The sequence below is a fragment of the Sinocyclocheilus grahami genome, unplaced genomic scaffold, assembly GCF_001515645.1.
Source record: "Sinocyclocheilus grahami isolate Dianchi unplaced genomic scaffold, SAMN03320097.WGS_v1.1 scaffold36.1, whole genome shotgun sequence".
NCBI classification, from domain to species: Eukaryota; Metazoa; Chordata; class Actinopteri; order Cypriniformes; family Cyprinidae; genus Sinocyclocheilus; species Sinocyclocheilus grahami.
Window position 1 is genome coordinate 1,375,647 of NW_015505215.1, and position 16,342 is coordinate 1,391,988.

At 42.4% G+C, this 16,342-nt stretch overlaps 1 pseudogene; it reads right to left on the minus strand.

Annotated features, from left to right (window-relative positions):
• The window catches only part of LOC107581620 (dynein heavy chain 11, axonemal-like), a 142,975-nt pseudogene that overhangs the window by 68,788 nt on the left and 57,845 nt on the right, over nt 1-16,342 (minus strand).

Below are 16,342 nucleotides of genomic sequence, written 5' to 3' on the forward strand. Positions count from 1 at the left end.
TTCTGCTGCCCTTTAATGCAAGTTAGCTCCTCTGGCAAGTCGTTATTTAACCTTAACAGCGAATCAACGTGAAATACTGAGGTAAAGTGCGTTAGGCAAACCACTGTTTCAGTGGAGATTTTAAACAGTATTTTCTAGTACTTCTTTCGTTTGTTATTTTAAGATTTCTAGTCTGGATGTAGTCTGCAATGTCGGAGGTGTATTTTGGATCATCTTCTTGTGAATGCCATAGTATCGATGATAACATCTACTGGTAAGTTAATAATGTCATTTAGCCAAAGTTAACTAACTTAGTTGAACAAAGAGAAGCATAGTAAGTTATCTTCTCTACTCTGCCTCTTTATCGCAAGTAAGGTAATTCTCTTAAAATGCTATTTAAGTCAGAAAGTGTGTACCAATGTTGTATGTAACTTTAGAGACGGTCCCTAAATTCAGTGGTAAAAATCATGGTTTACAGTGCAGTACCACAATTGGATTGTTTTTTACAGGTAACATTTTTTTAAACTTAATGAAAATAAACTCTACAGTACTGATACTGTAAATGAAAATACGGAAATAATACTGTAAATAAAATACATTAAAGGCATTATTGTACTGTAAATGCAATTACAGTAATACTACTGTAAACATTTTTACAGTGAATTACTGGCATCCAGCTGCCAGTAAGTTATTGCAAAATTTACAGCAACCTATTTACAGTGTAGGCCTATATAAATGAGAGTATCTTTGTGAATGGTACACCATGCTGTTCTCAGTAATGGGGATGATTGTCTTAAAGGAGCTTCTCATTTTTTCTATACAGCGGAGGACGTATTTGTCAAACAGTATGGTCAGGTGTGCGCTCTCAGTTTGTCTCTCCCTCCGATCAATCCAACTCGTAACATGTGAGCCACTATGAATTAGACAGTGTATAATTTGAATTTCTCACAGGTTCCAGCAAAGCCCCTGAGGATTGATGTACAGGATGCCAGCTCGGGAAACGGTGGCAGGCGTTGCATGTTTCAGGTGGCTGATGTCAAACAGTAGTCTCATTGAGGGGGTGAGTGGGATACGTTCATTATTAGCCAGAGTAAGAACCTGCATAGACATGCACAGCATAACTACATCATTGCCAATATTCAGAATTCTTTGTTTGCTGCAACAATTTCGTCAAATTGTATGTGGTAGTGTTCAGTGGAGTGTTTAAATGTGTCAAAATGTAATTTTAGTGCTCAAGATTAATCAGCTGAATGCAAATGTCCTCATAAACACACGCATAAACTGTGCAGGGTACCTTGTTGTCATCCATGACAGTGTTGAGAGACTCAATCCACATGGGGTCAATGTCTCCATCCAGAACAATCCACTTTGGCCCCGAGTGAGAGTTACTGGCTTGATCCCGCATGAAATGTGACAATAAACCTGCCACATGAAGAGATTTACAATCTCAAAGTCTAACCGGGGAGAATGGATATCATGTCTAAACTGTAAGTTATGTACTGTGAATTGGACAAGATCAGCTCTACAAAACACTGGATGCTGATGTACCATCTTTCCATTCGCGAGTGGCTGGATGAAAGAATCCAAACAGTTCATCATTGCTTATTGCTTTTGGATTCAGATCATTCCAGAAAGGCTTCTTTCCCATGTTGAAGTAGGTTTTGTGAAGAGTTTTCAGGATCTGTTTAGGGAAAGATTTTTAGGGGGGAAAAAAATAAAAAAATCTCCCAAACTTTTGAGCACTCATTTATACAGTATATATATATATATATACCGTACCTCTTCCTCTTGTTGCGAATGGCATCCTGTATGGTCTTCACCTGTACTGCCACCACTGACAGCACTTCCACAGATATTCGGTTAAATTAATCAAAGCAGCCCCAAGCTCCAGTTTGTGCTAGACCTTTAAAGATGTTCCCTATAGACTGAACGATGAAACAAGTGAGGCAAACACAATATTCTAATTTGTTTAAAAAACAATTATGATTATTTACATACTTTTAGTTTATAAAATGTAATAATAATTATATAATGACTTTTCATTTATCTGGGACAAAGGAAAAACAATAAAATCTACATAAAGGTAATTTTAAAAAAGGACCAAAAAAGTAATTTCTCCAAAAAAGAAAGACATTTATTTTCATATATGCATATTTAAATATACATGAACTACTGATCTGTTTGTTAATAGCTTATCAATGAAAAATATTATAAAGTGTTAAAAATAAAATGTATACCCCTTGTTCTGTTGTTTTATTTATTTGTTTTATGCTTTCCTCTATTTCTTCAATACTGCATAATACATTTTCTTGATAAATCAATAATAAAAATAAAGTAAAAAAAAAATAAAATAAATAAATAAAATAAAATAATAATAATAATAATAAAGTGTGACAAAAAAGTTTTCCGTCAAATTAGTTTCAATACTGGGAAGTACGCACAAAATTGTGAAACAAATAATATAAATAACTCGACTTGCCTAGAGACCATTAGCTGTTAAGTTACCTGTCTGTGAGAGGTGTAATGACCAGACGAGGTGTGTTGCCCAGATATTCATTGGAATAATGGAACTGGGCATTGCAGATTTTGATGAAGCAGTGGTTCTGCTCCTCATCCCAGCTGTGGCGGAGCTGAGAAACCCAGCCAAACGCCTGAACACTTCTCAGCTGGATAAAAACGGCCTCAAAGATTCAATAAAACAACACTGAAAAAGACATTCCAGCACTTCAAGAGAGAAAAAAAGTCTAAATGCTCCCAGCTCAATTAATTAATCAATTACTGCTTGTCAATTTAAAGCCCATTAAAATAATGACTGAGGAAGAGTGCCAAACATCACTAAATGATTTAAAACAAGGAAACAGAGCATCCTTTAGTCAACATGATCATTATTTACGAAGTGCAGTAAACATGACCCAACCTTCTGAGCGATGAGTTTGGAGACCACATCTTTGGCATGAACATCTATGGTGCACAGGGTCATGATCTTCTGCCTGTCACCCGGGTTCAGTTCCCCCAATAACATGTTTATCAAGGAGTTTAGCTGGGCAATCTGGAGAAGCAAGGCAGATATTTCTGAGTTTCAGAGGGCACAATGATGGCTTGTGAGAGCATACAGTGAGCTTTGTGGACCCTGCTTACAGTAATTATATCAATTTACATGCCAGAGAGAAGTGGATGGTAATAACTGCGCTGACAGGGGCTCAGGGTCATGTGTTCATCAGAGAAATCCCCCCACGTTTATGGAGCAAGGTCATATATTCCAGTTGGGAGGCCAAATAAGCACAGAGCTCATTTATCAATGTTGGGGGGAACTGCGAGTTTGTAAGACTGTTTGACTATGAATAAGAGTGGCCAGCTGGTGTGTGTGTGACAATGAATGAGAGTGCTGGGCCAATACGTGTGTGTGAGTTGGGGGGAGGCGGTTAAGAGGCGATACCGTGGATCCCTGTCACAGACAGGCAAATGAGATGTAATCTTCCTGCCTCTATTTGGTGTAAAAGCAGCTTAGGTTGTACTGCATTTATCACCCCAAGCTGTCTGACAGCGACTCCAATCAGGGGCTTGAAGGGAAAGAGGCAGATTATTCAAACGCCGGTCAAGGACATGCTAACCTTCCCTGCGCTTGATGACAGATCCTGACGCTGCAGGGACGATATGGACGTGCTTGTGGCAGTCTACACAGATCAGCACTATTCACTTTATCATACTTACAATGAAGAAGCAGGAGTGTGTTTTCGACGGCTTCATCATTGCCTCGTTCATGCTTCAGATGTGCTCTATCTGTGCCTGAAAACAGGAAGTCTAGCACTACCTAGAAAAGTAAAGGGTCTATATAGAGTGGGAGGAAGGACTAGTGACTTTTAGGATCTCATGTTCAAACTTAAAAGTGTCTTAAGAGGCATTTGTTCCTGAATTAGGCCACACTGGTTGCGGGGTATATTTTTGATTCACTAAAAAAAGGGTTGATAATAATTATTTGTTTGGGAATTATATCACACTGGTTTTATGGTAATTATGGTTTCTGACTCACTAGAAAGAACCAGCTCATAATTGTCATTTAGTGTGAACCGGACAAATGGTTGCGCTGTATGTTTTTCATTCACCAAAAAGAACTGGCTCATAAGAGTAATTTGTTTGTGAACCAAACTACACTGGTTGTGCTGTATTTCTTTGATTCACTAAAAAGAACTGGTTCAAAAAAGTCAATTGTTCATGAATCTTAGTACACAGGTTGTGACGCATGTCTTTGATTGACTAAAAAGAACTGGCTCATAAGAGTCATATGTTTGTAAACCAGACTACACTGGTTGCACTGTGTTTTTGATTCACTAAAAAAATGTTTTCAGTATGAACACAACTCGGAGCAGTACTTAAAGAGACATCTTGTTCATAAATGAGAATCTATTCTGTCTCATTAACTAAAAAAAAAAGTGTGCACTATTGTACAGTACATGTGACCGACTGACCTGTTTCTTGTTGTAGTCTCTGAGCGCTGTCTCAAAACCCTCGGCCAGCCGCTCAAATGCCAGATACATGTCAGCGGACCATAAGATCTGAGAGGCAGTGAGAACCACCTGAGCCATCAGCTTCAAGACCCAGTGTTCACGCGAATGTCCCTTGTACACGACCACAGCCTCAGCTATGTGTCTCCTCATTCCCTCCCTCATCACATCCTCCAGACATTCAACCAGAGTTCAATCTGACCGGAAACAGCTCACTCCGTAAGTAATAATTGTACAACAACATTGACAGATTACTCTTATATAAGGGCCAATTACTTACAAAATATATATATATAAAAAACAATTATCTATACAATACCATGTTTAGCAAATGCTGGGAGATACAATTTACATTTTTTTTTTTTTTAAAGTTATTTCTACCTGCATGCATATTTCAGAGTGACTGGTGTATACTGTATGTAGCTTTAATTAAATCCATATTTAATTAAAAATGCATTTTTTATTAAAATATTTTATTGGACCTTATAGATAAATAATCAATATTTTAGCATAATATTCATAATAATAATACAAATAAAACAATAATAAAATAATAAAAATAATTAATATTTAATACAATTACTTACAGTATATATATATAAATATTTTTTTTTTGTTTGCCTGTAACTAAAAAAAAAGTTCAAACTTCTGAATTTGATTTAATTTGATTTGAATGTGGGTTTTACCGGTCCAACGCAGTCACACTGCGAATAGAATGGAACATATTCTCTGTGTCTGCTGAACCTTCCCACTGCTACTGTGGCCTTTTCCCCCTCCTTGTCAGAAAACTCCAGATCAGTCATACTGTCAAACAGCTTACCCAGATGACAGGTAACCTAAAAAGCAATGAACCATAAAACATTCTATAAACCATAAACCCAGTACCTCTGTGTACAAATGAATCAATCCGCACAGTTATGTATAGTTAAGTACGGGCACATCCATAGATAATGATATGATTGTGGATGTATTTGCAATTCTTATTATAACCGAGGTAAAATTAAGCACTTTGTTCTGGTTGAACGGTTCAGGAGAAAAACTCCACATATGTGGGAGGATTGGCTCAAAGAAGGAGGTGGCCAGGGTCAGAATCAATCCAAGTGTATATCTTTCATTTTTTTTTATCGTAATGATATTTCACAGCGAAGCACTGCCCTTGGAATTATCACCGTGATGATAAAAAAGTTTAATCATAGAGATAAAGTTTATTGTATGCAAATGAGAAGAAAGATGAGGAAATATGGTACAATGTAAAATATATTTCTGTGAATCTCGGACACGATTATTACAAATACCAGTAAAGACTGCATACTTTATAGTTGACCTGTTTATGGATTACTGTAATACTGAAATGTGCTGTATAATTACAGAAATCTGAAACTAATTCAACTTTCAAACTAATTCAAACTAACAGACAGACTGTCATATGGAGTTGAATCAAGTTAAAGTTAAATGCTAACTAATACAGCGGTACCTGTCTGGGCTGTCTGCGCTTAGAAAGGACGTCCAGTAAGTCTGCTGAAGAGAGGAAATTGAACCATGGGAAAGCCATTCTCTTGGTCTCCGGGTATTTGGCTAGTGCCTACTCACATACAGCCAGCCTAGAATGGACAATGGGAAATCATCAGTGTTTTTCTCGAGATAATGTGTAACCATGCAAACTTCTTAAAAAGAGTTACCTCCTTTGCAGATCTTCAAGCACTGGTAGAACATTGGACTTGTTGGTGGCAGCAATTATGTTTTTCATTTCGCCACTTTTGTACATAAGGTCCTTCACACATCAACACACAAAAGTAAATACAGACAAATATTTACATACTTGCCATTTACATTTAAGTTAATTATTAAATTAAATTGCATTGCATTTCTACTTCATTAGTAATTACATTCAAAATGGTTGAAAGTGTAATGCACTTCATTGCAAGTTGTAACTTTGACGAGTTTTGCTTTTAATATATATATTTAAATACTATTTAATATAATATTAAATTACAGAAATCTGAAACTAATTCAACTTTCAAACTAATTCAAACTAACAGACAGACTGTCATATGGAGTTGAATCAAGTTAAAGTTAAATGCTAACTAATACAGCGGTACCTGTCTGGGCTGTCTGCGCTTAGAAAGGACGTCCAGTAAGTCTGCTGAAGAGAGGAAATTGAACCATGGGAAAGCCATTCTCTTGGTCTCCGGGTATTTGGCTAGTGCCTACTCACATACAGCCAGCCTAGAATGGACAATGGGAAATCATCAGTGTTTTTCTCGAGATAATGTGTAACCATGCAAACTTCTTAAAAAGAGTTACCTCCTTTGCAGATCTTCAAGCACTGGTAGAACATTGGACTTGTTGGTGGCAGCAATTATGTTTTTCATTTCGCCACTTTTGTACATAAGGTCCTTCACACATCAACACACAAAAGTAAATACAGACAAATATTTACATACTTGCCATTTACATTTAAGTTAATTAAATTGCATTGCATTTCTACTTCATTAGTAATTACATTCAAAATGGTTGAAAGTGTAATGCACTTCATTGCAAGTTGTAACTTTGACGAGTTTTGCTTTTAATATATATATTTAAATACTATTTAATATAATATTAATATTTTATATTATTATTAATTAATTTTATTTTAATTGTAGTACTAATATATACAAGAAATTAGTACTTTTGTTCCCTAGGATATGAACCCATGAGCTCTGCAGTGCTGCAGTTCCTGACATACTATACAATTTAATAACAATTTAGTAATCTGTACAGAAAAAAACATCTCTTGATTTTATTATCCACTACATTTCATGTTTCATTTGATTTCAATACAATATTTTTACATCTTAACATTTCAAAATACTGACCCATATTATGATTAGGAATCTCATCTATGTTGAACATACCTTTACGGAAAGCATATACTTCAACGTTAAACATTCAGCACACCAGTAATACATTCATGTTATATGAATTCAAGCATACCCTAAAGTCAGAGTCAATAGAGCCGAATTGATGTGCCTCCTCTGGTGTAACGGAGGCCAGCGAGTAGGTGCTGTGCAGGTAAACCTCACTCCCCCTCACTCCCCGTCAGTCGCTAGTGGCTGCAGTCTTTAGCCTCCATGTTAGTGCGTCCGCCGGAGACCCACTCAGAACAAGAACGAGGTGTGGTTGGTGAGGATCCGGAAGAGAGGGGTTACACTGGCAGTTGGTGGAGAATGTCTTCAGAGCCCATGAAGATGCTCTCCAGGTGAGCCCAAGTCCTCTGCACCTCCTGCCATAGAGTCAGCCCGAGTCAGATGGGCCTGTAGCTCCAACACCTGCCCATGGAAGACACTGCCTGCTTACTGTGCAGCAACACCTGCAGCTGCACCTGAGCGAGAAACATACAGAGATGCATGTACAGAGTCAGCAGCCACCAGGTTGGACAGTTTCATTTATTATCTATGAACCTAAGTTGGTCAGTTTTCAATTTGCTTTTCATGTTGATGCATTGTTATATTTTGTTTTCAATTAGTTTTGAAACATCAACAAGTTTTCAATTTGTTTTTCATGTTGATGTATTGCTCATAATAGCAAAATAAACAAATATACAAAATAAAATAACATTAAAACATGACAATAGCACTAAAACATTAAAATAACATTAAAAAGATGAATAGTTTAAGTTCAGATCACATTTGGAGGTGATGAGGCAAAAAGTAATACAAAAAAAATTTGTTGAGTTTTGGTTTCTCCAGTGCGATGCGCATATGTTGTTTTTGTGTCCATGTTATGTTAGCGCCCTTCTGTTGTATTTAATGTTTTCAGACATGTGGGTGTAAGGGGGCTGGTTTCGCACAGACAGCAGACTTATTGTCAACAGCGATGTGTTTGGCTAGATTTTGGCCCCTACACATACAGCGTGATAACAAAGCCAGCAATGTGTGGTCTCTATAAATCAGATGTGTGAATACAGGCGGCTGACAATGAAAGATCTCTCTCTCGGCGCAGTGGGACGGTCTTAGAGAAGGAGATAAAGACCCCGACCACACCAAGATTATTTTGCCAAGCAACAGCTTGTTAACATTTTCTGATAAGCAAAGTTAAGATGCTATCAGTGTAACGGCGTTCCCCCCATAGCGACCCCTAGAGGACGCAGTGTCTCGTTCCCTACTCAGGGAACCATGGTTACATAAGTAACCCGAGACGTTTTTTTCTTTAAACCATCCAGCTAATTCCATGTGACATTTCAGAGCTGTTTATACCTGACTGTCCTCCAGACTCTCTATAAGTTCATCACTGCATTTCAGCATTGGTGTAGCAGTGCGGTAATGCTCTTCATAAGAAAACTCCATCCGTGCCTTCAAAATAAATCAATTAATAAACAACTGGACTTATTTTCAAAAATGTACCACAGTAAATAGAGTCCTGGGAGAAATACTGTATGAGACTGAACCTTCTCAGTGGACATCTCTTTGACTGCTCTCCCTACTGTACTGTGCACCACATCTTCATACTGTATCTGTGCAGCTGCAAAGCCAGTAAATCCTCAAGAGTCGTAGAATGAAATCAACCTAAGAGAATGGCATAAAAACATGTCATTCACTGCAAAATAAATAGATAAATAACTCTGTATTTTCATTGTTATCCAGTAAAAAACTTTACAACAATATACGATTATACGAGAAGCAAAATTACTTCAGATATAAAGTGTTTTCAGATAAAACTAACTAAATGATTTGAAGCGTATGCTTGGAAAAAAAAAAACTATGCGCCAATGGAAATACAAAAATAATAAACCTGTATGATTTTCTTTCTACTATGGGACACACAAAACAAGTTTAGCAGAATTTCGAAGCTGATTTTTTCATAGAATAGAAGTAAATAGTAAGGAGGGGCCTTCAAAAGTGTCAAAATCATAACCATAAAATCATACAAATATAAATGTAAACAAATGAACAACTTTATTATATGGCTTGGATTTGGAATACAGTAGTGCACAAGTCCCTAAGTTTTTTTATTATTATTATTATTATTATTATTTTTGGTCACCTTTTACTTTGATTGTATGGAAAAGATTGTGTAGGCCAGGGCTCGCAACAAGAAGACCAGTCACTGTTGTCATAGCACTACCCACTCAGTGAGATTGGATAACACTGGGAAAACGTACTCGTTCCACTTGGAACATGAACGTTGCGGAAGCCCCATCCTTCCCGAAGGAGGTTTCGGAAGCACTTACACATATGAACATCCGTTAAGGTGCATATGGAAGATAAGCGGTAATTGTAACCCTCATGGAAATGGCAGAAGTCTGCAGGGGAAACACGGGCTCTGAGGCTATACCGTGGACTTTACACATATGGGAACCACTTAGGCCTCTACATATGGAACCCAGCCCTCTACCGATTCTCACGGATTCATCGAGTGAGGGCATGGCGCTGGACGTTCCGCCACGTCTGGCTGCCGAGGGGACGGAGGAGCTCGACAGGGCCTACAGTACGGACACTATGGAGCAGTTTTAGCAAGTCGACACAAACCGGGGCCTCTCAGTGCCTCTACCCGTTTCAGGTGAGAACACAGGAGGATACCGGCTACACACGAAGGCTATAGAATCTAGCGAACGTATTGGGGGTCGCCCAGGCCTGTTAAGCCAGGGTGATGGCATCCACAATCCAGTGGGCCATCCTCTGCTTAGAGACGGCTTTCCCCTTCTGCCGGCCTCCGTAACAGACAAAGAGCTGGTCTGAGGTCCTAAAGCTTTGTGACTGGTCTACGTAGCATCTCAAGGCTCGGACGGGACAGAGCAAAGCTAGGGCTGGGTCTGCCTCCTCTGGGGGCAGCGCTTGCAGGCTCACCACCTGATCCCTGAAGGGAGTAGGGGGAACCTTGGGCACATAACCTGGCCGGGGCCTCAGGATTACCTGGGAGTCAGCCGGCCCAAACTCTAGGCACGAATCGCCGACCGAAAATGCGTGCAGGTCCCCAACTATCTTGATGGAGACCAGTGCAAGCAGGAGCAGATATTTCATTGAAAGAAACTTTAGCTTGACTGACTGCAAAGGCTCAAATGGGCCCTGCTGTACTGTTTTAAGCACCAGAGACATGTCCCAAGAGGATATAGAGGAGGGCCGGGGAGGATTTAACCTTCTGGCCCCCCTAAGGAACCTGATGACCAGATCATGCTTCCCCTACTAGAACACCACTCGACGAACAGGTTCCACTTCAAGGCGTAAGCGTGTCTCGTAGACGGTGCTCTTGCCGAAGTGATGGTGTCAACTACCTCTTGGGGTAGGTCACCTAGAACCTCCGCGTCCCGTCCAGGGACCAGACATAAAGTTTCCAGAGGTCTGGACGCCACAGGGTGCCCAGTCTCTGAGTCAGTAGATCCTTCCTCAGAGGAATCTGCCAGGGAGGGGTTGTCGTGAGGAGCTTTAGTTCGGGGAACCAGGTCCGAGTGGGCCAATACGGCACCACAAGCAGGACCTGCTCCTCGTCCTCCCTGACCTTGCACAGCATCTGTGCAAGAAGGCTCACTGGGGGAAACGCATACTTGTGCAGGCCCTGCAGCCAGCTGTGTGCCAGTGCGTCCGTGCTGAGTGTTCCCTCGGTCAGGGAGTAGAACAACTGGCAGTGAGAGGTTTCTGGAGAGGCAAACAGGTCTACCCGAGTGGCTCCGAAACGTCTACAAATCAGCTGGACCGTCTGGGGATGAAGTCTCCATTCTCCCTGGAGCATAGCTCGTGACTGTATGGTTGAGCAGACCCGGAATGTGAATGGCATGAAGTGACCTCAGAACCTTCTGACCCCAAAGGAGGAGGTGGCGGGCGAGTTGCAACATGCGACGGGAGAGTAGACCACCTTGTCGGTTGATGTACGCACCAGCACGTGCTTGCCTCGTAAGCGCCCTTTGAGACGGTTCAAGGCAAGGCGCACCGCTAACAACTCTAGGCAATTGACATGCCAGTGCAGTTGGGGGCCCGTCCACACCCTTGACATTGCGTGCCCGTTGTACGTGGCCCCCCAGCCAGTGGTGGAGGCATCCGTGTAAACCACAGCATGCCTGGAGACCTGTTCTAGGGGCACTCCTGCCCGGAGGAATGTAAGGTCTGACCACGGGGTGAAGGTTTGGCGACAGGCCGGTGTAACTTGGACCCGGTGAGTGCCTTGCTGCCACGCCCACTTCGGGACTTGGCCATGAAACCAGTGCTGGAGCGGTCTCATATGAAGCAGCCCCAGCGGCGTAACTGCCGCTGCAGCTGCAGCTGCCATATGCCCCAGGAGCCTCTGAAAAAATTTCAGTGGGACCGCTGTCCTGTCCTTGAATGAATTCAAGCAGTTCAGCACTGACCGCGCACGTTCCTCCGTGAGGCGAACTGTCTGTTTGACCAAAATCCAACTCCATACCGAGAAGAGAGATCCTCTCCCAGGAGAGTTTGCTCTTTTCCCAGTTGACCTGAAGGCACAACCGGCTGAGGTGCGAGAGCACCAAGTCCCTGTGTGCACACAACTGATGCTGAGACTGAGCTAGTATGAGCCAGTCGTTGAAGTAGTTGGGAATGCGAACGCCCTGTTCTCTCAGGGGAACAAGGGCTGCCTCCGCAACTTACGTGAAGACACGGGGCGACAGGGACAGCCCGGAGGGCAGGCCCTCGTACTGATATGCTCGTCCTTCGAACGCGAACTGCAGAAATGGTCTGTGGCATGGAAGGATCGACACATGAAAGTACGCATCCTTCAGGTCGATTGCTTCAAACCAATCTCGGGGATGGATGCACCCGAAGATGCGTTTCTGCATTAACATCTTGAATGGTAACCGCCGAAGGACCCGGTTCAAGGCACGCAGATCCAAGATTGGTCATAACCAACCTCCTTTCTTGGGTACAATGAAGTAAGGGATGTAAAACCCTGTATTCATATCGGCTGGAGGGACCGGCTCTATTGCATCCTTCGCCAGTAGGACTGCGATCTCCACACGCAAGACAGCGTGAAGCGGATGCCACTGAACTTGGGGGGATGCCGGGCGAACTGAATCGCATAGCTGAGGCTGCCCTCCTCAGTCTGCTTCTGTGCAGCCGAGAGCTGCTGGGCCAGGTTCTCGACCGCGTCGCCGAAGAGGCCGGTCTGGGACACAGGGGCATTAAGGAACCAAACTTTGTCGGCGTCCCTCATATCAACCAGACACAGCCAGAGATGGCGCTCCTGGACCACAAGTGTGGACATCGCATGACCCAGAGAACTTGCGGTGACCTTCGTAGCTCGGGGCGCGAGGTCAGTAGTGGTTCGGAGCTCATTCAGAACTTCCAGATCATGACCACCCTCGTGCAGGTTCTTTAGTGCCTTGGCCTGGTGCACCTGCAGTAATGCCGTAGCGTGTAAGCCGGAGGCAGCTTCTCCACAGGCCGTATAAGCATCGCCGGACAGGCCAGACGAGTACCTACAGACCCGGGAGGGGAGGCACGGTTCGCCCTGCGGGGTGGAGGCGGTATTAGGACTCAACTGCATTGCAACCGACCGCTCCTCCAGGGGAACCCCCTAGCTGCACCACCGTCGAGGGTGGTGAGGGAGGAGGAACCAGCAGGTCGGTTTCTGGCAGTAAAAGGTGCCGTCCATGACCTGGTGAGCTCCTCATGCACTTCCGGGAATAAAGGCACAGAGGCGGGGCGCTGAGAACCAGCGTGAGACACCCCGAGAAACCAATCGTCCAACCTCGAGGGCTCGGGACGCAATAGGAACATGACTCATCCGCGAACGCCACCTCAGTGTGCTTCATGCCCAGACACGTGAGGCAGCGATCGTGACCCACACCCGGCAACGATTGCATCCAGAAATGCACGGGTGAAACGGCATCTTTAAAAAGACGATCCGTACGCTTATTGTACTCTTTTAGGGAAATGCTCTTTTACGTGCGGAGACGCACAGGGGAAATGGCCGTTTTCAGCACGATAGGGGGTAGTGCAGCCTGAAGTGCGCAACCCACTCGACACAGGAATGACCACCGCCAACACAAAAAGCTCCCGAGAGAGTGCTAGACTCATCACACACGAAGCAGTTTTTTCGTAGGAGCAGAATGATGTTGTCGCTCGGCTCCGAAGCGAAAAGCTGGTATGCGTTGCACCGGCTGCCTTTTTATGCTCACGTTGTGATCAGCAGCAGCTGGATGCTATCATCGCATGCCAATGTGCATTGGCTAGTTTAGTTTACACTCGAAGTGGATTGGTCTCTCTAAGCGAGATCCCAATTCGTCGGTCCCCGACGTGACTCGGAGTGACCGACTGAAAGGGAACAGCATCATTATCTTGTTTTGTTTGTGTTCAGCAAAAAAAAAAGAAAAAAGAAAGAAAAGAAAGAATTGAGAACAATGTGAGGCTGAGTAACATCTAGATGAATACAAATTGATGAAAATTATTTTACCAGGAGTGCTATAGGGTTGTTTAATCAATGCTTTTGAAATGGTTATTAAAATTCAGTTCCGTAAATATGTTTTCCAGTCCCTAAGATAAACAGTATTTATATTGCACATTTGCCACTCTCTTTCTCACCCCAGTAGCCCTGACAGTGTCTGTCTCTCATGGCCGGGTTCTGCAGTTCTGTCACAGCCCTCAGAGAAGCCAACAGATCCCTGAGCACACAGTCCAGACTCACATACACATCCCAGACACGGGCCTCTTTATCAAGAACCCGCATTTCCTGACCAGACATGCAGTCAGTGCTAGATATCAGAAAGACAGAATTAAGATAGAACTAAAAACTCTTCCGCAAAATGCTTTAAAAATATATACATTTTGGGATGCTGTAATGGTGCTTTCTAGTACACTGATAAAATCATTCTTACTTTTGTAAACCTCCTCTGCTCTGTCTCCATGTGTTCTACATTGATCTCCTTCCAATTTGTCCCTGTCCATTCTGCTATGCTGCACTGTGAGGACACAACATTGGGTTAAGTGGACAGTTCAAGCCAAATTGAAAGCTCAAGTATTATTATTTCCTGTAAAAATCAAACCACATCAAACTGTAAAGGATTATGCACCTGAACGCACAGCAGCAGATTCCAGAGCTGTTTCAAAACAGCAATGTCTTGCTGACGGAGCCTGAGCTGCTTAGTATCAGGGCTGCTCACTTCAAACAGCTTACAGGACTCCTGGAGATCTGCATTCTCTTCCTCTAAAACCAGCATCTCCCTGTGACACTAACAAACACACAGCATAAACAAAAGGTTAATGTATGTAAATGAATGAAAATTTATTCTGTATTATGATGGTTTGTTTGAATGAGAAGAAATAAACATTTACTTTATCCAGGCGAGCATATGGGTTCTCTGTGTTGTACTGAAGAGGAGCTTCTCTTTTAAACCTCTCTCGACACTGATTCAGCGTTTTCTGTGAAGAGAGACATGAATCAGCAAAAACATAAGCAAATTTATCCTGGAGTTGCAATAAAAACCTTCTGACTTTTAAGCCTAAAAAAAATGTTGCTTAAAGAAATGAAAGTTTACATTTCAATCACTATTAAGCCATCAGCAAATGAGAACCTCACCTCAAAGGCCACACACTTCCTGCGGATCACGGCCACCTCTGCAGTATGAAGAGGAGCAACCTCATGTTTCACTGTCCAGGCCAACTTCTTCATGTTGGTCCACTTCTCTGGCAACTCCTGATGCACTTAAATATATTACAGTTAAGTCAATGTTTCTCATCCAGAACAGTTCACAACTAGGAATGCAAGCATAATTAAATTATGGGAAAAAATAATAAGCTGATTATTTTAATGGCATGGCCAATGCTAAAAACTTTAATCAATTATTTCAAATGCTATAAGTGAATTTAGGCAGCACAGTAATATAATGTACAGTATGAAAAACTGTTATTATCTATTTTCTATCATATTAACAGTGTGAATACATTATTTAGTAAGATTAGATTTAAGTCAGCATTAGATTAGGTAAGATAAGGTACATTAGTAGAAAAAATGCAAGCACAATTAAAATGTGCTGCACCATCAGCACCGGAGCTCCTCAGGGCTGCGTTCTCTCCCCATTGCTATTCTCCCTCTACACAAATGACTGCACCTCTAAAGACCCCGCTGTCAAACTCCTGAAGTTTGCAGAGGACACTACAGTCATCGGCCTCATCCAGGACAGTGACGAGTCTGCTTAGAGACAAGAGGTTGAGCAGCTGGCTGTCTGGTGCAGTCAAAACAAACTGGAGCTGAACAAGCTCAAAACTGTAGAGATGATAGTTGACTTCAGGAGAAACCCCCTGCTCTCCCCCCACTCACCATCATGAACAGCACTGTGGCTGCAGTGGAGTCATTCCGATTCCTGGGACCCACCATCTCACAGGACCTGAAGTGGGACACTCACATTGACTCCATCGTGAAAAAGGCTCAGCAGAGGTTGTACTTCCTTCGTCAACTGAAAAAGTTCAACCTGCCACAGGCGCAGAGGACACAGTTTTACTCAGCTGTTATTGAGTCGGTTCTGTGCTCCTCTATAACTGTCTGGTTTGGGTCAGCAAGCAAATCAGATATAAGAAGACTGCAGCTGACTGTTAGGACAGCAGAAAGCATCATTGGTGTCCACCTGTGCAATCTTCAAGACTTGTACAACTCCAGAGTGAAGAAACGGGCAGGTAACATCATCAAAGACCCCTCTCACCCCGGACACAACCTGTTTGCACTTCTCCCCCCAGGCAGACGCTACAGATCTCTGTGCACTAGAACATCTAGGCATAAAAACAGTTGTTTCCCCCATGCCATCTCCAGCTTAAACAGCTAACACAGGAATTATTACCTGTGATCTGCAATCCATGCCTGTAATTCATTCTTCATCTCTAATTAATGCCTCTCTCAAGTACTATGTAAATACATATGCATATTTTTTATACAGCTGT